The sequence below is a fragment of the Bos taurus genome, chromosome 24 (genome assembly GCF_002263795.3).
Source record: "Bos taurus isolate L1 Dominette 01449 registration number 42190680 breed Hereford chromosome 24, ARS-UCD2.0, whole genome shotgun sequence".
NCBI classification, from domain to species: Eukaryota; Metazoa; Chordata; class Mammalia; order Artiodactyla; family Bovidae; genus Bos; species Bos taurus.
Genome location: NC_037351.1, coordinates 38070940 through 38095894, shown reverse-complemented (window position 1 = coordinate 38095894; position 24955 = coordinate 38070940). Strand labels below are relative to the sequence as shown.

The 24955-nt window shown below is 40.3% G+C and overlaps 1 protein-coding gene across 6 annotated transcripts in view; it reads left to right on the top strand.

Annotated features, from left to right (window-relative positions):
- The window catches only part of DLGAP1 (DLG associated protein 1), a 782615-nt gene that overhangs the window by 261802 nt on the left and 495858 nt on the right, over positions 1–24955 (top strand). For all 6 annotated transcript variants that reach the window (XM_059880829.1, XM_059880830.1, XM_059880827.1 and 3 more), the window contains exon 3: positions 4669–4780. The gene's annotated coding sequence lies outside the window, so the exon portion shown is untranslated. The remainder of the gene's footprint in view (positions 1–4668; positions 4781–24955) is intronic.

Below are 24955 nucleotides of genomic sequence, written 5' to 3'. Positions count from 1 at the left end.
GCTTTGAAGTTTCCTAAACACAGATGAGGACACAAGTAGCAAAGGGGTTTGCAAAGGAAGTGGCAACTCGCTAGTCTTCCTCGTTTGCTTTTTATTTGATCAGAGGCTGCCTCAGACATCTGGGAGTCACAGAATAATTGCAGACCTACTTCTGAAATTGATTCTTACTCCAAGATCTGCAAGGGTAAGAGGACCTGGGGGCAGATGGCTAGTTTAACGTGGTCTTCAAACAAACACCATGTTTTATGGTCTATGCATTTGAGTAAAATTTTACAGTAAAACATGAGACTTCAAAAAATGAACTTGGATGGTTTTGAGTTTAACGTGTTCAGTTGAAGAGGCATTTATAAATCAAGAAATCCATGTTAAAGATACAATAGTAGACTTTAAAGAATTGTTCCTAGAATTTCCAGAGCTCCCAGCTATACTTCGTCAACTGTGCACTGGTTTCTATGGCTCAGTGACCACATCTCTCCCATTTCCACATCTTCTTATCCCAAAGGACGGATGATTGTTGCTAAAAATCGAGGAAGATTTGAGAGAAGTCTTGTGCCCCAACCACAATTTACCTTGCTCCCTGAAAGTTCTACTTTATGACTTATTGAGTAGCATTATTAATATTTCGTAAGAGTTTCTTCTCCATATTTAAGAAAGGACTGCCACAATGTAGAGCATGGTTTTTATTACATCTTGTGGAAAATTGATTTTTTTTCACACAGAGATAGACTTAATCTTATAGTCAATAGAGAAATAAATATTTGAAAGTAAAAGCTGGAAAAAGAGAATTAAAATGTGCTGAGTTCTGTTATGTACCAGTTACTGTTCTTTACATGTATTTTTGTGTTTAACATCCACATAGTCATTGTGGTAGGTGAAAATAAGAATACTGTCCATGTGAGGCCAGAAACCCATCTGGAAGCTTCCATTCCAGTATTGTATGTCCAAGGCCTACCTGAGAAGCCTGCTTAGTACTGACTTCTCAAAGCCAGTGTGGCCAAATTAAGCTCACCTTTTCCCCACAAAGCCTTCTCTAGTCGCTTTGTGTCCAACTCTTTGCGACTCCATGGATTGTAGCCTGCCAGCCTCCTCTGTCCATGGGATTCTCCAGGCAAGAATACTGGAGTGGGTTGCCATGTCCTCCTCCAGGGGATCTTCCTGCCTAAGGGGTTGAACCTGTGTCTCTTGCATCTCCTGGGTTGGCAGGCAGGTTCTTTGCCACTAACACCACATGGGAAGCCCCTTCTCTAGCCACAGCCTTTCTCATCTAAGCGATGGTACTGCCCTCTTCCGATTGTGCGGGCTAAAACCCTTGAGGACAGCCTTGCCACCCTCCTTCCTTATCGCCTCCACCCGGTCCATAAGGAGATGCTCTTGACTCTCCTTCAGAAGAAGCCCAGCCTGGACCTGAGCCCTCCTTAGCAGCACCCACTGAGTCTGAGCTGACATCTCTGTCCAAGAAGATGATCTTTCCACCTGCCTCCACCCTGGCAGCCGGCCCTGTGGTCTCTTCCCATGCAGCAGCTAGAATAAGGTTATAGAAACAGAACTAATATCAATTCTGAGCTCAACCTCCTGCAGTGGCTCCCATTTCACTTTCAGAGTAAAAGCCAAAAAGCCTCGAGCTGCCTTTGATTCACCCTCCCTCCACCTCTGCCCACACAGTAGCCCCCCTGCTACCCCTTCATTCCTGTGCCTTTGATCCCCACTTCCCAGTGTCACTCCATTCCCACTGATCCTCTCGCAATTCCAGGAACAGCCCCTGGGGACACTCCCACCTTCGGGCCTTAACCTTGGCCATTCTGTCTGCTGAAACACCCTAATCTTGCCCATGACTAACCCCCTCACATCCTCCAAGGGCTTGGTTTCATGGCACCTTTTTACTGAGGTCCCCTTACCACCCCACAGGCAACAAAGGCCAGAGGTGAGGATTCAGTGACACACATGGATAGTGGGCGCCTTTGAAGGTTGAGGAAGGTGGTAGGATGCTGGGCAGATCCTAGAGAAAGGGGCCAAGCAGATGGCCCAAGCGGTTGACTCTGTAACAACACAGTTGGGGTAGCAGAAAGTTTGCCATTGAATCAAGCAACTTAAGGTCAAATTTCACTGTGTGTGTGTGTGTGTGTGTGAGAGAGAGAGAGAGAGAGAGAGAGAGAGTTTTGTTTACCTTTCCTTTGCTCTTGTTCTTTCTCAGATATAGAGACTAAATATTGCTACTCCGTGACAGAGGAAAAAAAAAAAGCAGGAAGAAAAAAATTTAAAAGGGACTCTGGGAAAGGAAGAAAATACCAGAGAGTCAGGAATTCTTCATTCTCATCTCAATTCTGTCACCAAAGGCCAATGCCTTGAGCAAGTCATTTCCTTGGTTTCAGTTTGTTTAGCTGTAGAATAAGGAGATTGGGCAGGAATCGGTAAGTTTCTCAACTTGATCAGGAGAATGAGCCAGGGCACCTTTGCAAAATGCACATTTCCCTGAATCTACTCATGAACAGACTGATTTAATCAATCTTACATGAAATTCTGTAGTTTGTATTTTTTACCAGTTTTCCAGACAATTGTGATGATCAACCACTCTGGAATCACTAGATTTGATGACATTTAAGACAACCTCCCAGTGTTCCATTGTTTAAGATATTTGTTTACCTAAATATTCAAATCAGAAAATATCACAATTGTAGTAAGATTGACTTTTATTGTTTCTCTGGGTGTTTCTGTCAAAAACTGCATAATCTTTTCATTTTTTTCTATAGAAAATTAAGAACAATGTCTAGCACAAGATAGTTCCTAAATATTTATGAATGAATAAGTGATCAGTTCCAAATGTTTAAAAAATTGATATTTTTAGTATCTCCTTGGGTAACCTATTTCTCATATGTAGGAAAAAAATTCAGAGTTCATCTGGTATCCTTCAACACTAAGAATACTTAGCAAAATAATTATATATAAACGAAGACTCATAATGATAGTTATACTTGAACATTTTTGATAATGGAAAACTATTTCTATCCTTTATAGTATAGATAAACGAGATGCATGTGAAAATATTCTATTCCCAATGTGCTATGTGCTTTATGTGCTATGAAAATATGTGATATTTTTGTGCTCCTATTGTTCTTGTTTTCAGCCACCCATGGCATCCTAATTCTCAACCTGTCAACTTTGCCAGCCTCACAGTCTTGCTGGGACAACTTCTGCAGAGAATTGTATTAGCCCTGAACTTTTTGAATGACCAGTGTGATTTGTGGAAACAAATACAGTCTCATGGGTTTCAAAAGGGATTGAACTTGGAGGCAGAAATTCTGAGATGTCATTCTGCCTTTGTGTCTCTTAATAAAATTAGTCAAGCCTTGTCACCTCTTCTGGCCTCTAGTTCCTCTTCTGTGAAGTGATTTCTCCATTTATTCAGACACTGTCATAGTGCCTCTGACATTATTTGAATGTGCTACCACAAGCCACAAAATCATATTGCTTAGAAGCAAACAGGAACAGAACTCTGTTGGTACCTTCATTTTTCAACACCAATCATTTGTGCCTGTAACACAAGGCCTCGCCTCCATGACTTTTCAGAAAGGAAAAGCATAGGTCAGCATAAAGCATGTGATATGACCATAATAGGTATCCCCCTCCTTAAGTCTGGGTCCAATTAGAAGTTCCATTTTATTGCTTTCATGAGAAAATATTGTTACTAGTTGGAGCTAATGGTTTGGTTTAGGCCTCAGCCAGTATCTAGTAGGGGCTTCCCAGGTGACTCAGTAATAAAGAATCTGCCTGCCAGGGCAGGAGGTGTGGTTCTATCCTTGAGTCACGAAGATCCCCTGCAGAAGGAAAGGACTACCCACTCCAGCATTCTTGCCTGGAAAATTCCATGGACCAAAGAGCCTAGCGGGTTATGGTCTATAAGGGTTGCAAAGAGTCAGATGTGACTGAGCACGCACGGCACCTAGATCTAGTGATACTCCTAGGAAGAGTCTGCCATGATTGGTGTCCTCTTGTGATATCAAAGGAATTACCCTGGAAAGGATACTTGTTAACCCCCCCCTTTTTTTTAGTTACAGTTATTTAGTTGCTGCATTGTAAAACAAATATTGCACAGGAAGTGAACACAACCTTGTGTATAATATATCTTACAAAATGACATGACCAATGCTTGCATTTTATTACTTTTTAAAGAGAATATAAGCGTTAATGGTAGAAAGGTATTAATAGACGGTAGAGTAGCAAACCTATTTATTATGGTGACATTATTTTGTATTTTTTAGGGTTGATTTTCTTTTGAAAAGCATAAAAGGAAAATGTACCATTGTGCGAGAACTCTACCAGGCTAATTTTCTATGAAACACTCTTCTCACATCATTGAATTTAACGGCTGCCAGAGTCATTGTGATCTTCTTAAGTAACTTTTTGTTTCAGGGCTTTGTATCTGGGCTTCCCTGGTGGTTCAGACTGTAAAGAATCTGCCTGCAATGTGGGAGACCCAGGTTTGATCCCAGGGTTGGGAAGATGCCCTGGAGAAGGAAATGGCAACCCACTCCAGTATTCTTGCCTGGAGAATTCAATAGTCAGAAGAGCCTGGCAAACTGTAGTTCATGGAATTACAAAGAGTTGGACACAACTGAGTGAGTTAAGACACACACACACTGCATCTAATTACTGCATTTTGTTATATTTCAGAACAGTTGAGCATCACACACCAAAAGGCACATCGGGTTAAAAAACAAAAGCTGTAAAGTTTGGATCTTTTCCTGCACTGGAAGCAAGAAAAATGGAAAATTGATCATCAAAGGTAAAACTATCTCCTTTTCCTTTAAATCATATATTCCTACAGCTCCCTTTTCAGTCACTGTGTGTGAAGCAATTTTTTCTTTTATGATTGTGTGGTGAAGTTTAACAGACATATTTCTGGCTTATAATTCTAAGTATATTAATATGCTACTGACATAATCCTCTATTGTTTTAACTCCTTAATTGCCTGCTCAGAATTTGGACCAAATGTGTTTTATATGTTTAATTTTCATTCTTGGTGTTGATCTAGAGTGGCAGAGCAGGGCGATGCACTTTTGTAAGTCTTTGGGCTAAAATGTTGCACTTTAGGTTAGGCATGGAATCATGGAAGTAGGTGATGCAGTATCAGCTTCTTTCTTCTTGGGAGTGTTGGACGGATTTGAATTTATCACCACAAACTGATCAACTTGATTTATGTGAGGTAAGAAAGACAATGGAAACACTTGAAGTAATGGTATGGTCTCCACTCCTTTCATTTTATTGTATAGTTTATGGAAAGAAAAAAGAATGGTCTTGACAATATGTGATGTAAGATCTAAAAGGAATTGATATTGCCAAATATGTTAATAATTGATTGTCTTTGTTATGATTGCTTGCCTGGGACAACTACTTGAGCATGGTTGTTTACTGGGGAGTTAATTCCAAGGATTGGGGACAGTGAATGGGGGAAGAAACAAAGACCAAAATAAGAGCAAATGAATGAGTTCTCCAAGGTGGACGTGGGACCATGGTTCCCCTGGGACTTCCAAGAGGCTATGAGATCCCCCCTGGAATTTCCACCTGAAGGACGTATAGCCAAAGGTTCGCTCATTGGCTTTTTCCCTTTGGTTGTGGAAGCTCCTGGGTCATTAAATCCCCCACAGTGCTGAGCAGTGCTGGCACTGGTCACTTGTGGACACTGTGAAGGCAAAGAGAATCTGAGTTGGTTCAGAACTGTCCATCTGTGCAGCCATGGCTGAAATCAGAGGTGGACCAACAGGGTATGATGCAGGGACCAGAAGTGTCTATTGTAGTTCTTTTTACTTTATTTCCAATAGTCAAATAAATCACATAATCCTCTTAAATGAACCATTTCCAGGAAGAATATGTCTTGTGTTTTAAAGACGTTGATCAGTGATATCCAAATGGCATAGAACCTAAAGGAACTCTGTTTCAAAACTAACTTCTTATTTAATAAATTGTCCATGTTCAGAGGTGAAAAGTACATCCTGGTCCATGTGTACTTTGGATATTATGTAGTAAGATTTGAAGTATGACCAAAATATTGGAAAAGAGATAATGGAATTAGACTTTATAGTGCCTATACATATTATTCACTGTATATTGATTTCGTACGGGAAGGTGTCTGTGGATGCACAAAAATAGAATTATTGTTTTTCCTATTTGGAAATAGCCCCATTAGCTGTGTCATTATTGGTGTGAAAAGCGTGACTGTAATTATGCATGTCCGAGCATAAAATTACAAGGACGGTCAGCTGACAAAATAGATTTAACACATTAAAGTGAATCAGGGTTTGTTTGTTGGTTGGTTTTTGGCAATGAGGACATTCAGCAGATGAAAATAAAGCCAGGTAAAGGCTGTGGTTTGTTGTGACCTAGAAGATCCTTTGTTCAGAGGAGAGATGTTACCAGGGAACTCTAAGGAGCAACTCTGCAATCACATGAATAAGCAACATTTCAACTGATAAAATTAACATGCAAATCCCTAATGCGGGAAATGAAAATGGTAGAAGAAGGGAAAGGGTCCCAGAAGAGGCAGGGCAGGGGGACCACAAAAACAGTGACACGTGGCGAGACAGAAATGCCCAAAGTGGACAGAATGAAACTGCAGAAATAAGAGAATCATAAAGCGGTGGAGAGATAACCTCTTAGAGCAGACCTCATCTTGAGCTCAGGATGCAGACTGAGCAAATGGTCTCAGTTCAGCTGAGGCCTGATAAATTCCTGGGTCATCACGGAAAGAATCAATTAATGTGTCTTCTCACCTAAACAGCACAGATGTCTCCTTTGTCTTCCTGTCTGTGGTCTCCTTAGATTCCAAAGCCTCCTGAATAAAAAAGCTCTGATCACATTTGCTCTTTGCTCAGAAAATATTCCCTTATTTACCAAGTCATCATTGTCCAGACTTCTTAATCAGATATTTAAAACCTGCCACTCTGTTTTCAGGCTTCACTTTCTTATTTCTTGATGCCACTCAATGTCTAGACCATTGATTAGTACTGCAAATTCTGTAATGTATCTTCCAAGTGATTTGGGTGCATTTGGGTTCTCAAACATAGCTGAGTCTAGTCTAGGACCGGACCCAAGAATTTGCCTTGTTAAAATGTTCCCAGCTGGGTCACTATTGCTGGTCCAGGAACCTCACTTTGAGAATCACCCTGGAAAAACAAATTATCCAGGCTGGCACTATGGTTTCTACATTGCAATTTAAATCAAAGACTGATTGCAATAAAAGGGCTCGCTTGCCAGCACCACCATTGTTGTGCTGGGTACTAGATTAAGAACAGAGTCTGTCTCCTGGTCAAATACCATCTTAGTGTCATAAAATCCCCCACAGGAAGCCTCTTGATACATTTCTATATCCCCTGCTGTGTTATAGGCTTATAAATGTTTATTGGATGGATGGGTGGATGGAAGGAAAGGAAGGGAAGAAGGAGAGAGGAACAGACAGACAGGTTTGGCAAGCAAGTGTTGATTTCAGCAAGAAACTTCATGCCTACAAAGAAATTGCTGTGGTAATTGCCATTAGGGAAAGACTAATTACCGTCACACGAAAACCTCCTTATTGTATAAGAACATCCTCCATATTTCATGCATTTGATTAGGTGGAATAACTATGGAGTCAGAGCCTGAGCATCTGGGTATCAATAGTATTGTGCTCTATAATAAGCAGAGTCTTTCACAAAAGACTTTGCTGTTTGATTGAGTTCAGCAGAGGAGAGATGTCATTTCTATCAAGACAAATTGTGCATTTTACTTTATAAAAGAGCCACTGGCTATGTGCAAGCAGGAAATCACGTCTATTTAATGAATTCCTTTGCAAATGTCTCTTCCTTGAGTTTAAATTTTGCAGCTGCAGCATCATTTGAATGTTTATTCACATTTTGGACAATTGTGCTTTCTGGGATTTTGCTTTCTTGCGTTCAGATGTGTTCGTGTATCACTGTTGCAAATTCTTTCTCTACATCTTTTATCTGCACACATCATCCCGTGATTGGCTTGTAAATTTATCCTACTTTTCTTACTAAAATAACTGTTCCTGCTGTCTGCTTTCTGCCTGCTCTTTGATTTAGTCCTGAAATTGGGCTCAAGGCCTACTTTTAGAGCTCAGCATGAAATTTATTCTGTATGTTTTTAAACCAGGTTCCTACTTGTTTATTTCTGTTATAGGTTCTGTGTTGGCACCAGCTTCAAAATGCGCCCTTGAAAGAGCCTCTTATAATTATGTATCAGCATAAATAATAACAATGAATGAAAACAGGAATCTTGAAAATTTATTTTAAAAATTGATTTCATCATTTACTTTAATGGTAGAAAATTAAAACAGTCAGCTGCTGCTACAGCATAGCTGGTGATAAGCTTCGAAGAAAGGACTAGTTCCAACTTTGTTGTTACCTTGATGTGTGTCCTTGGCTGAGTCCTCGGGCCTCAGCTACCTCCATTATAAAAAGAAGGATTTAGGATAAATGTCACTAAGGGGTTCATTCTGGTTCCTCATCTTGTAATGTCAAGATGTAGGTCACATGAAATTCTGCTTAAAATCAGGTATGAGAATATGAGTGAGTCAGTTCATCAACTAATACGGTAACCTTTGGAGGTAAAGTTGAAAGAACATGGTTTAGGGTGCAGAAAGATCTGTGTTCAAAACTCAGCTCATCCATATATTAACAGCATGAGCTTGGAGAACTGACTGCACCCTTTGGTGTGCCTCAGTTTCTTCATCTGTAAAATGGGGGCAGTGTTGTCATCATCTGCCAGTAGCTTTAAAAATGGGATAATCTGAAGAATATCCAGCACTTACCAACTGAGCACACTGAGCTCTGAGGATCTCTCCAGGCCTCTAAGCCAGCTTGAGCCCACACCATGGTTTTAGAGGTTAGTGGAAATTCCGTTCTTCTTCACTATAATTCTACAAGGCTAAGAAATTTATATCTGTGACTTTAAAAGATAAACTCAGTTTGGAAAATGTACCTGTAATTTAGTCATCTGAAACCTGGCAAGACAAATAGGAAAATTTAGCAGTAGGTTTTCAGCTTGACAGGATATCTGGTTCCATACATTGTGAGTAATTTATACAGAGCAAGCAAGGCTCTTTTCATCAAGACTGACTCCTTCAGTGTCAAAGCTTAAGGTTTGCAAATTGCATTCTGACTCTGACTTTGTTATGTGGCCACAGTTTGGGCAGAAATGAAAGCCTCTTTAAGACTTCGGTTTAGCCTGAATAAATGTTGCTGTGCTCTTGATTTATATCTGATTCCGGTAAGTTCAAAGGTATGCCTTACTTTTTTCTTTCTTGTCCTCTGAAAATTTATGTTTATAGCCAATTTGTACCCAGATAAATTACATTTGGGGCAAAGATGATTTGTTTACCATAGGATCCATGCAACTATGGAATATTTTTCTGCTCTTTTCATTAATTAATTTTTTGAGGTTGAAGTGTCCCTTTGATACTGGTTAACCTCAGTCCTTTCTCAGCAGAAATTCAGAACTTCCTCCTTAATAGGAATAGATCAATAAAGTTTTGGTGGACAATTTCATCAATCTTAGCAGAGGGTTTAACCCTGTGGGCTTCTTTACTCTATCAATATTTTATAAATCCTCTGCAAGTTAATGTCTTTTGAGATAAAGCTTACTATATTTTATTCCTCTGTGCTTTTTCATGAGAAATGATTTAGAGCCAGGAATTGCTGGTGCTGTTTGAGTACATTGATTACTTTAGACGCCTATAAGATAACTAAAATCTAATTGTGGGTCGTTGTGTTTATTTGTCATGTCTCTGAGACATTTCACCGCGAAGATGAAAATCATACTGATGAGGCTGTTTCAAGCTCTGGGAGATAGATACGTATATGTGTCAGCATACCACCTACTCACTCAGTGTGTGGTGATGGTCGTGGTGGAGATGATGGTGTGGTGGTGTCTATTTAGCAACCTAGTCATCCACAGTAGTGTATTTAATTTCTGCATAAATCAATTATTACCAAAATTGGCCTTTTCTGTTAAAAGATCTATTAAGTACTATCTGAAGGACACATGTTCTCCATTGTATGATAGAATCATTTCTTTGTAAAGCAGAGTATAATAGAATTGATCACAGCTCACATCTTTTTTTAGTATTTGTTGACGTTTTTAAAATCCCCAAGGACAGCGTTTAGTCTGTAGTAAAAGGGTTGGACTCTAAAGAAGGCTGAGTGCAGAAGAATTGATGCTTTTGAATTGTGGTGCTGGAGAAGACTCTTGAAAGTCCCTGGGACAGCAAGGACATCAAACCAGTCCATCCTAAAGGAAATCAACCCTGAATATTCATTGGAAAGACTGATGCTGAAGCTCCAATACTTTGGCCACCTAATGTGAAGAGTTGCATCATTGGAAAAGACCCGGATGCTGGGAAAGATTGAAGGCAGGAGGAGAAGGGGGCGACAGAGGATGAGATGGTTGGATGGCATCACGACTCAATGAACCTAAGTCTGAGCAAACTCCCAGAGATGGTGGACAGGGAAGCCTGGCAGGCTATAGTCCATGGGGTTGCAAAGAGTCAGACACAACTGAGCGACTGAGCAACAAAAAGATGCAGCTTGATATGAATTATAGGGAAAAAAACAAAATGCATATTGGCAAAGTTTTTTTCATTCCTGTTGTAATCTCATAATGTGCTAGAAATTTTCATCTAAAATATTTACTTAAAGCTAAATTTAGGGCAAAGATGATCCCACTTAAAACAACCATCATGAATGCAGGGATTTTTCTTGCCATTCCAATATGATCTGGGAATTATAAATCATGTAAAGTACAAATTTGATAAAATAGCTGCAATGATACACAATTTATTTCTCTCTGGCATGTCAAATGTTTGAGGTCTTTGTATTTATTTATGATTAAAAATACAATAGCAAACATATGTCAAATACGTAGATTTTTACCTGTACAGGGGGGGGACATAATTTTATATCTACCCTTTTAGGGTCTTTGACTTGGCCTGAGAATTAAGTTGATGTAAGGTAAGTGAACAGAAAATTGCACAAATGAATTCAGTATAAGTTTTATGTGACTTAAATGTCTTCATAAGAAAATAAAGATGAAAACAAGTAGCAGAATCTAAGTGTTTATATACTATGTTGAACAAAGAGATAGAATTGTGGAAACGTAACTAAAATATACAGGGGGCCTAAAGGAAGATAAGAGTTATTTTAACGAGGTCTCTTTGTATAGAATTCTCTCATCCTCCATGCCCTGTCTCTGGTAATAATGATCGTTTCCCCCTGTACAGGGATGGCATCTTCCACAGGGGAGTTTTATCTTCTGCTTTTAGCAAGTGAAGGGACCTCAGAACACAATGTTCTCCTCGTGCCTACTGTTTTTCCAGTGCCTTTGACTCAATAATCTTTATGCCAAAGTGGCATATTTCCCTTCCAGGCATTGTTTTGGGCACTTTATCTGAGACCTCACTTAACCCTGACTCTAACCTATGAGAACATTTTATACAACTTCAGGGAGAAATTGACAAATCCACCATCATGGAAATAGATTTCAAACTATTTTTCTTCTTGTTAGAGGAAACTCATAAAAATCTCACCAAAGACACAGAAGATATGAACACACACTAAGAAACTTCATTTAATGGTCATAAATGGACTTTTAAAATCAACAGTTAGAGAATACCAGTTCTTCTTCAGTGATAGTGACACTAGATTTAGGAGAAAATTCACACCATAAATTAGTTGCATACACACGTGCCTGCATACAAATACATAGGCACATTGCGCTGGGGGGAGATGTGCACTCAGTCATGCCCAACTCTTTGCGACCCCATGGACGGTAGGCTGCCAGGCTCTTCTGTCCATGGGATTTCCCAGGCAAGAATACTGGAGTGGATTGCCATTCAGGGGATCTTCCTCATCCGGGGATGGAAGCTATGTCTCATGTATCTCCTGCATTGGCAGGCAGAGTCTTTACCAATGGCATGACCTGGGAAACCACTACCATAAATTAAAGTAGATTAGATTTAAGTAGTTGCTAAATGTTTAAATAGCAGAAGCAAAGCAAGAATGACATAGATTGAATTATTACTGTAAATTCGTTCTCGTTAATAGCCCATCCCTGAATTATTGGTCATGTTTAGGTTCCTGTGTGCGAAACAGGAGGACATTCCACTGATGTTTCATGGTCACGTCAAACTCATTATTTTCAGTACTCAACCCATAAATGCCCCCTTCCGTCTGTTCGTCCATCAGCCATCTCTGCGGCTCTCTGTCCCCATCTATGTCACCATGACCTACACACCCTCTTGCTTAAGCTGGAAACCTGGGAGTCGTCTGTGAAATCACTTCTTGCCACCACTTTTGGAAAATTTAAATGAATTTGTCAAATGAAGTTCTATATTACCCATCTAATGCCCAGCTGGTCGGGTGATTACAGTCAGAGTGTGGTGATGAGACATTATACTCGTGTTTTCTCACGTGTTTGGGTTTCTGGCCACACTGTTCCATCCCCATGTACGGGGTTTATGTTTTTGCATTTTGTTACTGGTGGTGTATTGTTGGTGTTCTGTGTAACACATGCAGGGAACATCCACTATAGAACAGCTGAGAGATTCTCTCCTCTCCATGAAGGCATTGGATTTGTTGAAAGTTACTGCGTATGGCCTTTGGCACACACAGCTCTCAGCAGTATTGCCCTCTTTAATTATGTCCCCCAGGAAAAAATAATCACTTCCCTGGTGAGGCAGCTTTCCTAATCAAAGACTTCCTGGGTCTTAAGTAATAAGAAACTCAAAAGTTTCGAATGGAAACTTATAGTGGGGCTTAATTGGGCATGTATTTTAATCTCCTAGGAAGATGAAGAAACTCTAAATGTTACATACAAGAAAATATTTCATGAGGGATACATGGATGGTTTCATATATTTTGTTCTGTTTTTATTTAAGAGAAGTTACTGGCAAAATAATGTGTGCATTAGTATTAAAAAGTTTGAGTAATGTATCTTCCTTGACCTGTAAATTACTGCTTCTTTCCCAATCATTTTATTGTCATTATTTTTCACTTGAACCTTTTTCTAGGTTTGAGAAATTTTGCTTGGTTATCATATGAAGGAAGGTGCCTCAGGCAAGTAGACTGAAGACCTGAGTCCCAGTAGGATTTTAACAATAAGAGGAACCGTGCCCCCTAACCTCCCAACCCAGGGAGACAGTTAACGAAAAAAAGATAATTATAGATTGAACTCCAAGGGAAGGCCCTCTTGTAGGGGTCAGAAGAAGAAATTAGCTGGGAAGTTAAAATTAGCTAGACAGTGGTTAAAGCAATTAAAAGTGGATTTTATTCAGGACTATTGCAGTAGGGCCAGACAGACCTCAGTAACGAATTGGTTTCAATTCCAAATAAATTATGGACAAGTAGGAACTTATATAAATTATGGACAAGTATGGGTTTCTGTTGTGGCTCAGCTGGTAAATAGTGCACCTGCCATGTGGGAGACCTGGGTTTGATCCCTGGGCTAGAAAGATCCTCTGGAGAAGGGAAAGGCTACCCACTCTAGTATTCTGTCCTGGAGAATTCACAGTCCATGGGGTCGCAAAGAGTCAGACACGACTGAGGGACTTCCACTTAACAAAAACAAAGGACTTATAAGTAAGAAGCAGATGGGAGTCAGTGGATGGAAATTACTAAGAGGAAACATCAGGAGCAAGGGAAGATTCTGGTTAAACAGGCCTGATAGGATTCTTGATAAAGGCAGACCAGGGTGACCAGATATCAAAGGTGAAGAATTTGATCAGATCACAAGGCGATCAGTTACGGAAGGTGGGGTATTCTGACTAAACTGACTTAGCAAAATTCTTGCTACAACTGGGTGATGCAATCCCAGTGAGCCTAAGGGGAAGGCCTCGAGGCTTCAAGAAGACGGACTCCTTAGTCACAAGGCGAGTATTGGTCAGAGGAGGCAAAGAGCCAGGAGAACAGGGTTGGTTTTTGTCAGGACAGTGAAAAAGAAAGTTTCAGGATTCAGCCTAGCAAATGTAATTAACCTGATCATGTCCTAATTCTGAATAGAGTGATTTCTTTCAAATATATTGATATGTCTGCTTATATTGATATGTTTTATTGCATGAAAAAAAGTGAACTCCTAGATAACAGGACTGATTCTTTTTCCCCCATGCATTTGCATCCCTCATAATACCTCATACAACTGAAGTGACTTAGCAGCAGCAGCAGTACCTCATAATACAAAGTGTATTGCATTACATAAAAGCAAATAAAAGTACTTGCTTTACTTATCTTAACAGGTCTTTATTTTATGTTGTGGGCAGACCTCAGGTATTACAGGTTTCATTCCAGACCACCACAATAAAGAAAATAGTGTAAAAAAGTGAGTCACAGGAGGTTTCTGGTATCCCAGTACACATAAAAGATACATGCATTGTACTGTACTCTAGTAAGTATGCAATAGCGTTAGGTCTTAAAAAAGTACCTACCTTAATAAAGATATACTTTATTGCTAAAAAAAGGTTAATCGTCATTTGAGCTTTCAGCAAGTTGTAGCAGCAATGTCAAAAATCACTGACCTCCAATCAACCTAACAAATGTTACTAATAATGAAAATGTTAGAAATATTGTGAGAATTACCAGTGTGACACAGAGACCCCAAGTGAGCAAATGCTGTTGGAAAAACACCACCAGTAGACTTGCTCAACTCAGGTTGGCACAGACCTTCAATATGTAAAACAAATAAATAAACTCAATATCTGGGAAGCGCATTAAAGTTAAACACAGCAAAAAAACAAAAAGATCTGCCTGTATTTATATCATTTTGAATGCAAAATACTTTAGAGTAAAATTTAAGGGAATACTTTTTGCCAGAAATTAGTATAATGCCAGACTCTCTAGGAAGGCCATTTTTGCCCTAGAATTATGTGATGTTTGTATGCTCGATCACTATCAGACCTGGTAGAATGAAAATAGAGGTGGAAATAATATTATCAACTTTTATGGAAACTTGACCAGGTAGCCGGCTCTATGCCATTCACTTTACAGACTATATTATTTTATTCTCCTCATACCCTATGAAGTAGGTATTATTTTTAACACCATTTTGCTAATAAGCACGAAAGTCACAGAAAAGTTAATTATATTCCCCAAGGTCACACACCTAGTCAATGGCAGAGCTGGAATTTGAATGCTGCCACCACAATGCAGAGTCTGTGTTCACTCCCTCAATTAAGAAGTATTTTTATGTTGATGTTTGGCAGAAACCAACAAAATTCTGTAAAGCAATTTTCCTTCAATTAAAAAATAAATTTTTAAAAACCAAAAAAACAAAAGCAAATCAAAAAAAGTATTTTTATACCCTAGACCAGGATCCCCAACCTCTGGGATCAATATCTGATGATCTGAGGTGGAGTTGATGTAATATACTAGAAATAAAGTACACAGTAAATTTAATGCACTTAAATCATCCCAAAACCATCTCCCCACTCCAGTCCATGAAAAATCTGTCTTCCATGAAACCACTCCTGGGCGTCATAAAGGTTGGTGATCATTGCCCACCGACTATATCAGTGTTGATTTCAGGTTCTAGTAGATGGTCAGTGAATGTGTTCTTACCATAGTGGGAGGTATGACTGAGGGTATTCACTAGCTGATGTATAAAAGTAGAATTATTACTTAGTGATGGTTGACTCATGTCAGTGGAAAAAAAATGCATTGTCTAAAGTAATCAGTTTTAGTTTTCAGATTTTACATGCTGTACTGATTCATCTGCAATTAAAAGAAGGCAATTGCAAAGTGACTAGGAAATAGTCAATTATTGTTCAAAATGCCAAGCTTCAGAAATTAGCATTCTAGAATTTGCACAAATGTTAAGCCAGGAAAAAGAAGTTATAAAACACCATTTCAACTGCTGTTTGAAATTCTGCCATATATTAGTAATTGTATTATAATTTAAATTTGGAATCATAGGATTTTAGAGCTGGCTCAGAGCATTGGGATCCTCTGTGCCAACTTTGTACTTAATGCCAGAAATGTTCACACTCATTTAAAAAAATAAGACGTTTGACAAGTATTCCTCTAACATTGATGTAGAGTCAATAGAAACTGGATTTTTTTTTATGCTATGACATAACTTTGTATGTTTGGCTAGTAAAATATTAGAATATTTAGCCAGTCCAGTCCAGCAGGATCTCTTTGTCATTCTTTCCTGGGACTTTCCCATGCCACCATCTGGCCTTTGGAGAAAAAAACTTGCCACCTTCTACCTAATTATTGCAGCTCTTTCTGTGTTTTATTCTTAAATCTCATTATTTTTTCTTTCATTTGTCATGTGGAATAAAATGATTTTGACAGAGTAAACAGTATAAACACAAAGACCCTACATACAGTTCCCACAGTGTCTAGTTAGTAATTCTCTCATGCACAAGCGGCGCGCGCGCGCACACACACACACACTGAAGCTGGTAAACTGAGCACAATCTGAATGTTTCCAGTTGCCCTAAGATACAAAAAGTTGTATAATGTATTTCTGAGAAGAATATAATAATGTCATCTATGGTCATTTAAAAGCATAATTTATTAGTAGCCCATATGTTTGTGACTATCATTTTTGCCAGAATCAGATGCAAATAGTCCCTTCTTCAGCAAATCCTTCCCCATATGGCCCCTGCTCTCTCATCACCCTTTCTTCTGATCCCTGCCATTAGCTCCCTCCCCGTCAACCAAGGGGGACAGTTTCCTCATAGGTTTTTCTGAAGGTCAGCTTCTTGCCACTCCTTCTGCCCAGACGCTTCCTGGTCTTTTTCCTGTTTCAGGTGACCTCCTTGAGGTCTTTGTTAAAATGTCTCAGTGTTCCCTAACCACCCTTTACTATCTGCATCAGCTCCTGTTTTGTTGACATTTGTGACACTCAGTGCAATATGCAGTCTGCCCACTGTCCACATTTGTGTTGTGTGTTTGCACGTGTGTGCATGTGTACAGGGGTCATACCTGTCTTTTCTACTGGAATATAAACTTCCTAAAGTCAAGGACAGAATCTGTCTTATTCACCACTGTTTTTCTAGTTTCTAATATAGTAGGTGCTCAATCAAGAAATATCAAATAAATGAATGTCCTGCAATTAGAAGTGTTGAAATAGAGATATTAAGGCACATTCAAAGATCATTGGGATCTTTACCCATTTTTGCTGTTGCCAGTTATGTATTCACTTATTAATTGATCACTTATCATTGAATAATCATTATTTTAGGTGTCATCTGTGTTCTTATGTCCCTTTGTTCAGGAGCAGTGATGCGGGTATGTTTGTATGTATGATGCCTCTGGAATTTACTTATTCAAAAAATTTTGGAAATAAAAAATAATTGTCCCCATAACTGAGAAAGGATTTTAGATGAAATGGAACTTTAAGAACAGCATGAAAGACCAACAGAGAGGAAAGGCATTTAATGTTCTTGTAATGAGATCAAATGGACTCTAATAGTTGAAATCCCAATGTTGAAGGATGTTTAGACATGATAGAAAGGCATGTGAATCATGATGTGATTACGCTTTGCCAAGCAAATATGTGAGACATCTGTTTAAAATGCCTGGAATGTCCTGTTCAGTTATGTAATAAATAGTTCAGGATGGTACTGATCTTGTTGTATCATTAATTGTTGCAAATAATTGTTTACCTGGTGGTCGCTTTGAAACATGATCTTATAGATTATTATATCATCTCTTCCAATAACCATTTCAGAAAGAAATTATTTGCCTAAGGAATCATACCTATTCTGGAACTCCCATAGACTGAATCTCATAGTCTTAACATACCTCATTAAGCCAGTGTCAGAGTTAGCAGGGAGTAGAGTGGTCAGAGGCGATTTAAAATGATCCAAACCTTCCCACTGATCCATCTTCACTTCCTGTGAGCCACATATCTCAGGGAAGCCTGCAGCATCCTTATAATCAGGAGACCTGTGCATTTGTAAGGTTACAGATTGACGTGTGTGGGTGATGGACCAGGGTACCTGACACCTCTCATCCCAGGATGCACCAGTATTTCCTACTGTCTTCTTTAGGACTAGGGAAAAGAACAAGAGTCAACCAATGAGGCCTCATGAGATTTTTAATAGCACTTACAAGCGACTTCCCTGGTAGTTCAGACAGTAAACAATCTGCCAGCAATGCGGGACACCCGGGTTTGATCTCTGGCTTGGGAAGAGCCCCAGGAGAAGGAAATGACAACCCACTCCAATATTCTTGCCTGGAGAATTCCATGGACATAGGAGCTTGATGGGCTACAGTCCATAGGGTCACAAAGGGTCAGACATGACTGAGTGACTAACACAAGCGACAGGCTGCTGAGATTTTATTTACTGCAAATAGTCCTCTTTTTGTCCGCTACATGCTTGCCCAGCCCATACATTCAGTAGCTCTAAAGGCTCTTCCTTTCTTCATGCCCTCTTTTCACTGTCAGCTTTTCTTTCTATGGAACTTATCGAAAGCACATCTTCATTTCTTGTACCGTGTGCAATGAGCTGTGATCTAGCCATCACATTACAGCAGCCCTTCTATCTGGTTTTGCTAATTAGGTTTGGATGGCACAGTTCTGCTATGGAATGGTCTTTGACAGCAAGTATCTCTCCATCCCCTTTCCCCTGCCGAGGCAGAAAACTTCTCCTGATGCCTTAGGCCCTTGAATTATTCTGAATGTTCAGTTCAGTTCAGTTGCTCAGTCGTGTCCAACTCTTTGTGACCCCATGAATCACAGCACTCCAGGCCTCCCTGTCCATCACCAACTCCCAGAGTCTACTCAAACTCATATCCATTGAGTCGGTGAGGCCATCCAGTCATCTCATCCTCTGTCGTCCCTTTTTCCTCCTGCCCCCAATCCCTCCCAGCATCAGGGTCTTTTCCAATGAGTCAACTCTGTGCGTGAGATGGCCAAAGTATTGGAGTCAGCTTCAGCATCAGTCCTTCCAATGAACACCCAGGACTGATTTTTGGGATGGACTGGTTGGACCTCCTTGCAGTCCAAGGGACTCTCAAGAGTCTTCTCCAACACCACAGTTCAAAAGCATCAATTCTTCGGCACTCAGCTTTCTTCACAGTCCAACTTTCACATCCATACATGACCACTAGAAAAACCATAGCCTTGACTAGACAGACCTTTGTTGGCAAAGTAATGTCTCTGCTTTTTTAATATGCTATCTAGGTTGGTCATAAATGTTCTTCCAAGGAGTAAGCGAATGTAGCCTTCATTTATTCTGGAATATCGAGTATAACCTTTAAATGAAAAATTTGCAAGCATTTTTGGAAAACTCAGAAGACTTATTTACAGTTTTTACCACTACTTAGCAGTTCTGTAGGTCATTGGCGCACCATCTTCTTCCATGGCCTGAAATGTCACGTTGAAAGTCAACAGATCTTGCATTTGTTTCTGGCATCACCATCAACTGAGCTTGACCTCGGGCATATATTTTGCCCTCCACTTCAGTAAATGGCCACAGAGCTTTGGGGAATTAACTTGGATTTTTGCTGATGTCACATTCTGTTTTCTTGCTTTTCAGTGCAATATTATCTTTTAAGGATCTGCTTTTCTTTGTAAGTACTCAGCCTTGTCTCTGTTCCCATGCCTTTCTTCTCCGCTTATTTGAAAAACATGAGACTGTAAAGCATTTAGAAAACAGAAAGTGACATAAATGGGAAGTAGTTATAGTCATTTTTCTCATGTGTGAAATCAGCATTTACAGGAGACACATAATTGCCTCTAGTGACTGAGAATGCTTACAAGAACCCCACTAGTGGTCTTGGGGAAAATATTAGGTAGCTAACAAAGAAGACAAATTCCCATTAAAAATAAGGTTTATCCCATACACAACATGCTTTCTAAAAAACTCAATCTTGCTGTGAACTATTCTGTGATTTTTCTGGACGCCTGAACTTATTTTACGCAGTCTTGAGCCATGTCAAATGAATTTTCTCATGTTTCACAAGGAGTAGACATTTAAGGCAGTAAGCCAGTAAATTACATATGAAGACTTACTACAGCATACATGGGATTCAGTTCATTTCAGTTGCTCAGTCGTGTCTGACTCTTTGCGACCCCATGAATTGCAGCACACCAGGCCTCCCTGTCCATCACCAACTCCTGGAGTTCACCCAAACTCATGTCCATCGAGTCAGTGATGCCATCCAGCCATCTCATCCTCTGTCATCCCCTACTCCTCCTGCCCCTAATCCCTCCCAGCATCAGGGTCTTTTCCAGTGAGTCAACTCTTTGCATGAGGTGGCCATTAGAATCTTTAAAATCTCCTCTTAAGTTGTATTTTTTGAGGTCTTAATTTACTATTTTGTTAGAAGAGAAATTAGCAACAAAATAATATTTTAGCATCTGTTTCTATTTTATAGCAAACACGTGGCCCTCATAGTTGTGCTCAAATTAATGCTTTTCAGATCTTTTTTTCCCCTAAAAAACCATGTTAATTACTAGTGAGTTACATAAACATAGTATTAAAATGGGACTTCCCCAGTGGTTCAGCAGTAAAGAATCTGCCTGCAGTGCAGGAGACACAGGTTTGATCTCTGGGTCAGGAAGATCCCCTGGAGAAGGAAATGACAACCCACTCCAATATTCTTGCCTGGAGAATCCCCATGGGCAGAGGAGCCTGGTGGGCTGCAGTCCATGGGGTCACAAAGAGTTGGACACAATTGAAGTGACTGAGCAGCAGCAGCAGTAGTATAATACCAAGTTTGCTGCTTGACATCAATCTTTTGTTTCATCAATTAATCAACTAAATAAATGCTTCTGAATGCTTCCTCTACTCTCATTTCTCTGAATCCAGGTATCCCTCTTACCTACTTTTCCACCTCCTTCTTTTCCCTGATACGTTACTCTGTGATTTGACTAATGATGATAAGAAGGGGGTCAATCATCAACATCCTGGTAGGTTAGTAAGAGGAATTTAAATAATTTTTTTCCTGATGGACAAATGCGTATTCTTTTGAAAATGTACTGCTGGCTACAAAGCTAATGGGTTGTCCAAAAAGTTTGTTCCACTTCAAGTAAAAATAAGACCTAATTTTCATTTTCACAAAGAACTTTATTAAAGAAACATATTCCCTAACCAAACAACCTTTTTGTCCAACCAAGTATTTTTCTCAGCTATCCAATATCATATCTTGCTTTGCATAGAGGGGATGTAGGTAGGAAGATGGTTCTTGAATAACCTTGAGGAGGTATGGTGCTTCCCAGGTGGCTCAGCGGGTAAAGGAATCCGTCTGCAATGCAGGAAACGCGAGTTCGATCCTTGAGTCAGGAAGATCCCCTGGAGAAGGGCATGGCAACCCACTCCAGTGTTCTTGCCTGGAGAATCCCATGGACAGAGGAGCCATGGGGTTTACAGTCCATAGGACTACAAAGAGTCGGACATGACTGAAGCTACTGAGCTCGCACACATGAGGCTGTAGTCTGTGTGGATGACCAAAATTTCCATCTTTATATTTCAACTCACATGGTGGCTTCTAGATCCTTTCCTGAAACAAGATAATTGTCCCTAGAAACTTCAGCTGATATTACAGGTCAAATGACTAGGAATGCAAGTGTTATTATGCAAATTTTTGTCTTTAAAGTGCAGCCAGAGGCTACTGCTATAAATAGAAAAATCAAGTGAAGAAAATTCATCCTCTGGACATACTATTCGACCACCTTTTGCTTTCTTATCGGATGTTTCCATTTTCCCTCAAGGCGGGAGGAAGAGGTTTCATTAATCTGGGACAGATATCTGTAGAGGTTTTATCCTTTTTGGAGGCTGCCTTTGAAAAGTGGCTTTGATACCTGTATATTTGGGTTTCTGTGACTTAAAACTAAAAAAAAGTTCAGCACCATATGTAACCACTGTTAAAAGTCATAGGGCTGCTACTGTGAGGTTGCACAAGAGACATGTGGCAGATCAGGGAAAAGGCCATTTTATGGTTTCAAGCAGCTTGTATCTCCTTAAAAAGAACTTCCAAAAGGTAGACATTTTTATTGTCGTCGTTCAGTCGCTAAGTTGTCTGACTGTTTGCAACCCCACAGACTGCAGCATGCCGGGCTTCCCTGTCCCTCACCATCTCCTGGATCTTGCTCAAGCTCATATGCATTGAGTTGGTGATGCCATCCAACTATCTCACCCTCTTTCGCCCCTTTCTCCTGCCCTCAGTGTTTCCCAGCATCAGGGTCTTTTCCAGTGAATTGGTTCTTGACATCACATGGCCAAAGTATTGGAATTTCAGCTTCAGCATCTGTCCTTCCAATGATATTCAGGGTTGGTTTCCTTTAGGACTTGTTCTTAGAACTATAAATATGTAGATAAAATACATAGACACACATACATATTCTGTATATTTACACGTATGAATATTTGGGCAACAATGGAGATGGTTAAAAATATGCTATTTCAGTCTCTTTATGCATTTGTGCATGGTATTTAATATGTCTGGTCAAACCCGGGCTTTTAAATATGAACTTTGTCTTGGATTGGCTAAAAAGGTGATATGAGTTTTCCCATAAGGTGTTACAGGAAAAAACCCAGATACACTTTTTTGGCCAACCCACTATTTTACCAGAGAGTTGTGCCTTTGTAATTCTAAGCAAATGAGGTTGTGCACAGCCGAGATGCCTGGTGCAGTCTTAAAGGCAGGGCAGGGTCAGCTCAGAGACAAAGTGTTTGTTTAATAATGGCAGAGAGCGCCACAGCATCCATCTTTGCAGTCGGTTTTATTTATTTATTTTTTTAATGTGCTCCCCCGCCCATACCCACGAGAGGGTTCACTTCAGCTGCGCCGCTGCTCTGCCATGCACTGTCTTGGCCAGGTGCTTCTAATTGCAAGCTTCCGACAAGAAGCTGGAGCCCAGCTGTGCCGGGATCAATTCCTGCCACTGTGGGAAACCGGAGAGGAAGCCTGAACTAGGTCAGAAAACTGCCTCCCTCATCAAGTCTCTCTGACTCCGGCTGGTGCCCTCATTTCCAGCTTTGCAGCTGCCCTGTCCCTTGATCTCTGTGGTCCCTCGTAGTTCCGGTCACCCTGGTCCTGCAGAAGGGGTAGCACCCACCTGTGGACCCAGCTCTGTGCACGGACTTTGAGGCAGATTGTTGGCCCCAGACCAAGATACGGCAAGCAGGAAATCTCCAGCCAAGAAACAAGTCACTCTGAATCTCATCTCATTGACTTGGCAGCTTGAATCGAGTTTCTTCAGTGTCCCTCAGTTTTCCCTTTCATCGGAGTTCATACCCTGGGTTTATGCATTTTTTGAGTCCCTGGCTGGCTCAGCCTTCTTGGGTTGATCGCATTTCCTGGCTCTGTCCATGGACCTTAGAGACCTTGCCCTTCACTCTGCATTATTTCAGCCGTGTTTCTGCACAGCCAGATACAGGACCTGGGTTTTGGCTAATATTGTTTGGTTCTTTGCAATCCTTAGCAACACAATTTGAGACCAGCCTGTTGTCCCTAATGCCTGGAATTTTTCTTTTTTTCAGTCTGATTAGTTGCTCTGCATCTGTTGTGACTCAGCTTGAGCATCGATTCACGAAGGCGTCTCTGGCCTCCCTCTGTGCCCCACGCACCCCCTGCCAGGCAGGGCTAGGAGCTCTTTCACTGTACTTTCCTCATGGCCTATGCCTGTTTCAAATACAGACTTTGACTTATATTAATCATTTATTTATACATTTTTCACTTCTCTGCCACACACTCTGCTCTGTGTGTCTCCTGATGTGAGGTACAAGGAAGTGATTTTTTTATATGTTTCTTGGGTGAATGAATAAACTTTCAGGTGTGTGTTTCTGTGTGCTAATTCTCATAACTCACCCTTTGCCTCGCTCCTTTTATATTGACCCCCAAGCTTCACCCAGCTACCACTCACCTTTGCTGGCCATCATCTGGACTTAGCTGTGACACTGACCACCAACCTAGAGCACATGTTGCTTGCCTGGTGCCCTGTGATCCGATTCCCGTGTGCCTTGTCTTGCCCATTCTTGCTGGTTGTGGATGGTTTCCATACCGTACATTGAAGTTTCTACATCTGTTGACAACGGCTAAACATCTGGCAAAGTTGCTTTCTCTGTCTCAGGCTGGAAAAAAATTATATCAAGATATTATGATTCTTACAAACTCTGAATCCTTGAAAGAACATGCCAAGATCTTCCTCTTTAATCAGAAAATAAAGTGTATTGAATGAATCATCTTTATCCCTTTAACAGTGATTATCGAGATAGCAAAATATTTTATGGCAAATAGATGCTGAAAATTTAGGACTGTTATTTCAAAGTGAGCAATGGTGTCAGCCAGAACCCAGGTTCTTTCTCGGGTCAGAAGCTGTTTTGGTTCTTGTGAGCCAGGGGACCTCCTCTATCATTGCTTCAGGATCTGGGACCCAAAATGCCAGAGATCTTCCTCTCTGGCTTCCCTGGTGGCTCGGACAGTAAAGAATCTGCCTGCAGTGTGAGCGATCCCAGTTCAATCCCTGGGGTAAGAAGATCCCCTGGAGAAGGAAATGACTACCCAATCCAGTATTCTCGCCTGGGAAATCCCTGGGACAGAGGAGCCTGGCGGGCTACAGTCCATGGGGTCACAAAGAGTCAGATACAACTAAGCAACTAAACTAACACTTTAACACAGGCTCTTTATAGTTGGTCAGAGACAGGACTACTTTTAGAGACAGTATTCAGACATTATTCCCAGTAATATTCTACTTTGACTATATTCCTTTTGGGGACAAAATCAACTCACACATTGTCATCAGGAATTTTCCTTGTACCCAGCATTCTGTTGGGATTTTGCTCAAAATCTCTGAAAAGTTGACTCAGATTAAGAGGAAGGGAAAGGATGAGTTTCACTTTTACATTCATAGGGCAGTGCTGATGAGTTTCCAGAAACCTCTTCAGTCATTAAGCTGTTCAGTCAGTGTCTCTAGTTGTTTCTTCCAAGGTTCAAAGGCAACATCATCATTTCTAATTGTT